Here is a 9,025-nt window from a genome sequence, read left to right as displayed (position 1 = left end):
GTTCACTCACTTCCCCCCTTCTTGCCCTCCCCCTACTCCCAGAGAGATGGAGAGGAGAATCGAAAAGAATGCAACTCCCACGGGTTGAGATAAGAATAGTTTAGTAACTAAGGTATAACACAAATCACTACTGCTACCACCAATAATAACAATGATAAAGGAAATAACAAGGGAAGAGAATACAACACCTCACCACCAGCCGACCAATAACTTGCCCCCCCCCCGGCCTGACCAAGCACTGACCAATACCTCCTCCAACCCTGCAGTCTCCCAGCCCTTCCTGCTAACTCTCCGTTACATCCCGGGCATGACGTGCTGTGGTATGGAATACCTCTTTGGTCAGTTTGGGTCAGGTGTCCTGTCTCTGCTTCCTCCCGGCTTCCCCTCCTCCCTGGCAGAGCATGAGGCTCACAAAGTCCTTGGCCAAACCAAAACATCCTTGTTATCAGCTCTGTTCCCAAGCCGAAAGTCAAAACACAGCACTGCACCAGCTACCAAGAAGGAGAAAAATGACTGCTACTGCTGAATCCAGGACAATAAGACTTACAGTAACTCCAGACCCCTTAATGGGATTACTTCATATTGATATTACTGGCAGTAAGGTTGAAAGGAAACTGTGTTATCCATATTCCTGCCTTTGTTCTCGGAAAGTAAAATATGAAGCTGTACTTGTACCAAAGTTTGCCTGTTCTGTTACAGACCCTGAAGATAAGATTGTGTGTCTATTATTCCAGTTAAAGGTATTATTCTTCCTATTGCTGGGTTAATTTGATTTCAGAAAGAAGCTAGTTATGCTTAGCTATGTGATCATAAAACATATTTTCATAATTTTCTTCTATTATAAGCAAAAGTGTAAAAGGTTTAACTTTATCACAGTACATTGCTATACAGGAAATTGAGATACTTTTCTCTCCAGATTTTGTCTGAACATCTTCATTACAGTATTGTTCTGAGAATTCAGCAGGCAGTGTATTTTAATGAGAAGCAGACTAAAATAATGTCAACAGTATTTAGTATAGCTGCAAGACAAGTTATTAAAGTGCCTAGAACACAGTAGATGCATGCAAATGTTTCAAAGAATATTAGAATATTAAAATATATTTTTAAAGGAAAACAAAAAATCCTTTTCCCTGTCTGTAGACAGTTGTGTTGAAGTCTCTCAAAAAATTCCTAATCCAAGTCTTCAGAAATAAGAAATGGTTTCGATAGCAACTTCTAAAGGAAAAAGTAGGTTGAGGGTGTGATACACAGGATTATTAACAAGAAACTATTTTAAATCCATTTCATCCTGTGTGGCTGAGAATTACAATAGAATAATTCTTTTATAATAACAAATAAGTTTCCCATATGTCTCTTTTTGAGGCAGTATACACACTTAACTGTCATGTCTTGTGACTTTAGTCAGTGTAACGTGAAGTCTTATAGGAGTGTGCATTAATTAGTTGGGCCAGGGACTTGTTGCCATGCATGTGCACCATTTTTATCCAATCCATCAGATGGGTTATGCTCAATTGCACACATCCGTCAAAGAGCAAAAATGCTCTTCAACAAAGTAGAGCATTTTTTGTTATATCCAGACTTAGTTTGGACAGCAATTTACTAACTGTAGCACCTTGCTTTGGGAGTTACTAGGTATTCTGTGCCTTTCTGCCAAGAAAAGGCCATGAAGGAATTTAGCTATCCACTTCCCACTGTAATGCAACTTGACAAGAAGCTACTTCCTGTGTAGCAAACATTCAGTTTATAGCATACTGACCAAATTCAATAGCACCAGAACACTGAACACAAAATATACAAAACACATTCAGATTTTTTTCCTATCCTTTCTTCGTGGATGACCTTAGATAGATGAGAAGTCATTCTTGGACCATTGCACAGATCCTTATGGCTGGGTATTCATGTTTCCTATTAGCTTTCTTCCTGCAGAATAACTGATCTTCAGTAATTGTTAATGCATGGAAAGAAGAAAATATTCTTAATGGGTTAAAGGGAAGAGGGCTTCTTAGGGGATAGAGAAGAACTATACACTGAAAGAATTCATGACTGAGTACCCCAGACTGTTTTCTATCAAGAACAGTATTTGCATTAAAGAGACGATAGTCTACTATCAGCAAAAGAGCATCAGCTGTTGCTACAACAGCATCCCTTTACCTGCTCCAAGGGAAAGCCAGATATTCCTTTATACCCCTGAGCCAGCCTCCAACACTTCGGATCCAGCAAGCACAGAAAGAAATGCAGCAATTGCTCACTATGTCAGCAGCCTCTCTGCTTGCCTCTTAATGTTAGGGTAAAATGAACCATGATTACCATATGGGAATACTTTGTCTTATGGATCCAGATAATACTTAAAGTGAAGTAATAGTATAAAGTGCAAAACAAAGAAAGAAATGGAAGGCTGTGGGATATGTAAAGATATTTTTCTTTCTTTAGAAAATCACTTCAGATATGGGTAGGAAATGTGTAGGAAAAGCAGTGGGATCCACAAAATCCATTTCTTGTTTCAAAGTAAGGACCAGTTACTTTGCTTTATTATAGCACAGATAACATTAACTAGCTCAAAACTTGATGTAAATGCTAGGAAAATTTCCTACGAAGTAAAGAAGTTAAATGTATAACAATAAATGTATAATAAGTATGTCACGGACAAAAATGCAACAGCTCCCCACTTCCCTTGAAAAGTGGGATTTATGGTGTGTCCCTGCAAACAGTCAAGACCATCTCATACATATATATGTGTCAATTTGTGACATGTGGATTTACAAGTTTTGATTTACACAGAACAGTTTTTCTGTAATTTCTCTTGAAGGAAAATTCTCGCAGTTGAAGAATTACAAGTGTTGCTAATTGTTGCAAAATGCTGTATCATATATCTTGAAAAACTGTTCCATAGCTTAGATTGAAAACCTATTTTCTAGAAAAACCTGAAATCAAGTTGTTAGTTTGAAACAGTTTCTCTCTTCCTCACCAGCTTCCCCCCACAAATAAGTTATCAGGAGAAATATTTAATTAGCAATTAAGTAGGAATTATAATTCCATCACAGTACCTACCTCTCTACAACATTATTGATGAAATTTAACAAGGAGAATCAGAATAGATGTTAACATCCAAATTAATTTTACTAATTCAGAAGCTTGTGATTAGCATGTCCAATTTGATTATGGTATATTTGATCAAGATGAAATAAACAGATACGTAGAACTGCATTCACATATCACTAGTCCATATTAATATGTTTAATATATTTACATTTTTAGATTTCACTCACTGTAAATCAGTGGGATACTGAAAAAATGGTTTTGATCTGATGCCAGTATTAAATTAGATCTAATACTCACTATTTAAATTCATTGCAGCAGATGACATCATCAGCTATCCAATTATTTTAGTCGTATTTGGCACAATGTAATTTAAAAAGACATTCTATGCGGGCAAAGCACTTTATAATTCCCCAGCAAATTAATCCCTTTGGTGCAATACTCAAAGGCATGAAGATAAAGCTAGAAAGCAGCCACTTTCAGATCAGCATGGTATTGCAGCAAGTACCAAGTACTTTTTGCCCTGTTAATGCAAGTACTTGTTTTAACCTGGCATTTATCTTTCTGCATAAGAGATGGATTACATTCCTCCTGTATGATACTATTTAATAATGATTAACACCAGTTATTTTGAAAACCAGGCTCCCCTTGTCTGTTAAAAATATATATGTAATCTACACAGCTTCCTGCACAAAACAAGGGGAGGCCAGACATTTGAAAAGAGCTTACTAAAATGGTCAAAGTCTGCACAATTTCCCATGCTCCTCATGCAGCAGCGAGTGAGGTGGCCAAAGCAGCATTTACGTGATAAATCTTAAAAGCTGTACAACTTAAATAAGAGGCTTTATGAAACAGAGCATCTAAGATGGAAAAACCTAGAAGAAAGCAGCCTCCATAGAAGAATCCTTGCTTGAATAAGGTTGAGTCAGAGAAGACAAAGCCTTCTTAAACTACCATGTAAGAAATCAAATGCCTAGCAGAGAAAATAAATGGAAGAAGAAATGAATTTCCTGGGATTTCTATTAAAACAGACTAGTATAGCCTTATGGACATAAAATAAGCCTTTGACATTTCAGCAAGAAAGCAGAGACTTCTTAGATGCTTACTGAATAAGCAAAAAATCCTGTCCAGTACCAGAAATAATTTTGCTTGAAAGAAGTCTCTGTGTTTAAAGACATGATCAAAGAATAATTAGGAAGGTACCTGTGCAAATGACTAAATTGCAGGATCTGAAAACCAGGCTCAGTAATATCTAAATTACCTGCAGCTGTGACCTCTGCTGTGGATGCAGGGTGTGATTTTCCTACATCTTTCCATGTCTAAAATGTCTGAACTCTAAGAAAGCATGATGATGATATCTAAAAGATAGTCACCAAAAGATCTGGTATAGTGATGCTTTCAAAACATATTTCTAAAATTGTGATTAACTATTTATTTGAGCCTGAAAGAGATCAATTAGGAATTGGTGGGTGGAATATAACTTTATCAGTCATTTCCTATAGTCCAGTTGTACTTGCTATACCAACTGTTACTGGGAACTAGAGACAAAGCTAAGAACTTGTGATGAAAATTAGTATCTGGTGATACATATCATAGGCTTTTCCTCTTGGGTGATGACCCAATTAATTTCTTAATCACTTCCTAACACTAATTTTGCTGGGAGTTGTGAATGTGCATGCATAATTAGAGATAGTCACTGAATCACTTGGCTTATACCAGGCAGGGTCTAGTCAGCACATCAAGAAAGATGCAGTTAGGAATAGGCTGAAAATTAGTATAGTTTATACCATCAAAATAGTAAAGTTTTGTGTTTATGTTTCACAGTGCTGCTATTGAAGGTATTCAGTAGAAAGTTAGTACTTTACTTTTTGTTCCTGCATTTCACAGAGATGGCAATGCACAGAATCATAGAGTCATAGAATGGTTAGGGTTGGAAAGGGCTTTAAAATCATCAGGTTCCAACCCCCCTGCCATAGGCAGGGAAGCCTCACCCTAGACTGTCTCACCCAAGGCTCTGTCCAGCCTGGTCTTGAACACTGCCAGGGATGGAGCATTTACCGCTTCTTTGGGCAACCTGTTCCATTGCCTCACCACCCTCACAGTAAAGCGCTTCTTCCTTACATCTAACCTCACCAGTTTTGTTGCATGCCACTCTGGTTATCTGCAAACACATTTAGAAGGTTCAAGTAAAATTTTAGTGCACTCTAGTTATTTCTGTGATCTTCTGTCCCTTTTTTTTTTTTTCACCACCTCTATTACTGAAGGGTATGACTACTTTATTTACTGTGTCCAGGCCTAGAAATGACCTCTTTCATATTAAACACATGCAGAGATGGATTGCATATCTCTGTGTAGACACGCAAACCTGCTTTGTGAGAACCAGATTACAATCCGAAATGATGCTGTTCTGAGCCATCCAAGCGGCACGGGTTTCTACTAGACCACTGTCATTTCTCTTTTTCAACCCAACATCATTATATATCACAGATACTAATTTTGAGTAATACAATTGCTTGTTAGTCCAATATTTAATAACAGTCCCAAATCTGTTATTTCCTGCAAATATTTTGCAACTGCAACTGATTACAAAGGGTAAATGAAATAACATTTCATCAGTCTCTTTTCTTTAGTCAAATGACAAAACTCTTCAGGAGAAGTCTCAGTTAAAAATGTAGTTCCTCATTATGTCTTAGTCTTATTGCTCTCCTGGGGAGGGAGAACTGGAAGGTAAAAGTAAAGCACTAGAAAGATTTAACTTCACATTAGTGGAATTTAAAATGGCACTAAATTAGCAGGAGTTGTAAAAGGCAATGAAAACAGACAGAGAAGTAGATGTTACTGAAACTAAATTTTATTTTTTTTTTTTTTTTGTATTACACTATTTGGCTAAATGTGAGCTACCTCAGTGTGATGCGAATATTTTCCACTGATGTTACTCTATTGTTATATTTTATCACAGATGTCAAGGGAACAGCAATATATTGTATCATAGTATGGAAACTGCTGATCTATGCATACCACACAAAATAATCTTAAATACTTTGGACTTAGAAATTTTGAAAGCTGCTGGGTTCAAGGGGACATAGGAATGACATTGGAGAACAAAACAGGCATTAGTTTGTAACGCACTGTGGCTGCCAGAGAAACCGCTTTGGGGACACTTATGTAAATGTTTCATGCCAGAAACCATGGAGATAATATTCCCTTTCTAAATTACTCTGTTATATGGATTTGCAGCCTGGCAGTTATGAACAGACATGAGAGTCACAGCCTCTTTGACCTTTCTTTTACTATAAATAGGAGGAAGATAGCAACTAGGTGTACACATATTGATGGGAGTTCAGTACAGAAAGTGCAACGGTGGTATAATAAAAAGTGGGCATTTTTTTCTCAGAGAAGATTGCATGGAATATTAACAAAATCACTTCTCTCAAACTTAGAAAAAATGCAAAGATCAAAGGTAATTGCAACTACTCTAAAATTTAATATATTACGGTATGTTAGAATATAGTATGAATAATAAACTATAGATTTATAAACTAAATGGATTTACTGAGGGGACCAAGATTGTTTTAGGTCTTCTGAAGAGAAGGCCAAGTTCAAAGCATTTTTCAGAGAAAGGGATATTCCTGGATCAAGGATATTTGTTGAAGTGAAAATGAATTTTCATTTTCTTAACATCTTCCTGCCTCATCATTCTGAGTAGCTGTTTAATTTTATATGTTTGTAATATGCATTTACAACTATTTGTGATTGCAAAATCTAGAAGTTTTGAAATCTTTGGAAATGATGGAGAGTCTCTACACCCATGCTCAGATTTCTGTACAGCTAAGCAGATTTCTTGCTTGTCTACAGGACAGCTATCACTTTTATATAAGAGATGACAACACATCATCTCTAACAGAGTACAAGCAAGAAACTAAGTAAAGAGCTGACATTGCCTCAGGAGAAAACAGTTTTATTTAAGGCAGAGAGAGCAGTATCTTTACAGATGAGGAATTTCCGTGCAGTACTCCTGCCTAGTGCAGAGAGAATGGGCCAGCCCTAACTGCTTTAAGTCTGGCAGCCATGTCACTGGACCATTCTCACTGCCCCATTCCTCCTCTTGTAGCCGCACTCTAGGCAGGAGTATCCCAGGGCCTGGCTGCCAGCTGGTAGGAGCTGCCACCTCCAGTAGCACCCAAAGCCTCCTGGCTCCCTTCCAAAGAGCCCACAGTGCACTGACAGAGAGTTTCCCTGGGCTTGGGCTAGCTGGTGAGTCTTCTGCCTAACCAGGCTGATTCAGGAATAAAAAATAAAATTAGAAAAGGTAAATTAAAACATCTTTAAATATTGTGACTTGTTGCTTGCAGAAACTCTCCAAATCGCAGAAGAATACAAAAACATTTGATAGGTGATGCAGGAACTCACATTAATTCTATGGGATTCCCTCTTCATAGGGAGCTTCTAAGCACAAAAAATATCTATGAGCTGAAGAGCCCTTTGTTAACTTGAACTCAGTCTGAATTGGGTTTGAGGACCTATATAGTCAAACATTATTTTCCTTCCTGGTTTCAGTAGGTAAGGATGATTACGATTCTGCTGTTATTTACCTGACTTTTATTAAGGTTATAAATCTATGTCAAAGGTTATCTCAACTTATTTCTTCTGCTGAGTGTTTTTATTGAGGACCATGTCTATGACATTAACTGAAAAGCCATGCAATATAAAGAACGTAAGCATTGTACGGTGTTAACTTCTAATATGGCATAAAACAGCTTTGATGAAATAGAGGCAGTTGATTCCAGACTGCTAATTATTCTTGTTCAGATAAAATTAAAACTACTTCAAGTAACAATGTCATCTTGTAGCAGTAACAAGCAGCATGAAAAGTTCATTCTTTCATAAAAGTCATCTTTCATCTACTACTTCACAGTGTTTATATCTTTTTGGTTTAGTCTGGCATGTATTTTGGTTTTCTGTACATTCTCCATTCCTCTTGCATTGTTAGTAAAGTAACCTGTATGTAGAAAATCTGCCTTTTGTAGATATACAGGGTTGTTACATAAATCCTGTCCTATTCACGTATAAAATAAACTTGCATCTTGCAGGATCAAGTCTCATCTTGGAGGATGTACAACACTGCTGCTCAGGTGATTGTGTAAGTATCAACATTTTAATGACAGTTCCTATTTTTTGTGGTTCCTGAAATAAGGTTTCTTTGGGAAGGGACATTCAGATAGTTTATAGGGAATGCCCTGTACAAATGTAACAGTCACATATCAGAAGAATTAATATCTTTCTAAGTATTTTACATTTTTTCCCAATGAATGGGGCAAAACAAGTCAACACAGTTGTGTAGGTCCTTAAAATATGCCAGAATTTAGCTTCTCTCACAAGAGATGTAGCAGTTCTCCTGGCTCCCTGTCCTCACAGTAACCACTGAAATATTCTGTGAATGGGGAAAAGACCTGAATAATTATGGAGCAGGAGTAGAGGAAGAAAAAAGAAAGAAAAGAAAACAGAATGGTGGACACTAAATTTTACAGGAAAATATTTTGTCAAGTGATCCGAGTCCAGAAAATATCAACTTTGATTAAAGTTTACAGCAAAATGTAGCACTCTACTTGAAATATCTAATATTTATTTATTACTTTGATTTAAATCATATAGTATTAATTTAATTGGAAATTAATTTTAATATATAACACATAACATTTTGCTCTAAGTCATCATTTGCTAAATATGCCTTGTTAAATGATGATTTTCAGAAATTACTAATTTGTGATTCCAACAAAAAGATACTGCATCCAGAATGTATTCTTACCATGAAATATTTTGTTGAGTATTTTTGCCTGTTAGAAGCTTTCAGTGTTCAAACTAAAACAAAATACTGTTTCTAAATTGAAAAAGTGTTGGGAAAAGCTAGTGTCCTCCATTTTGGTGTAATTGGAATATAGTTCCTTGTTTTAAGTACGTTACCAGAGACTGTAAAACTAGCTTTTATAGC

The sequence above is a fragment of the Pezoporus occidentalis genome, unplaced genomic scaffold, assembly GCF_034315485.1.
Source record: "Pezoporus occidentalis ecotype Australia unplaced genomic scaffold, CSIRO_AGI_Poc_V1 ctg129, whole genome shotgun sequence".
NCBI lineage: Eukaryota > Metazoa > Chordata > Aves > Psittaciformes > Psittacidae > Pezoporus > Pezoporus occidentalis.
Note: the sequence above shows the minus strand (reverse complement) of the source record.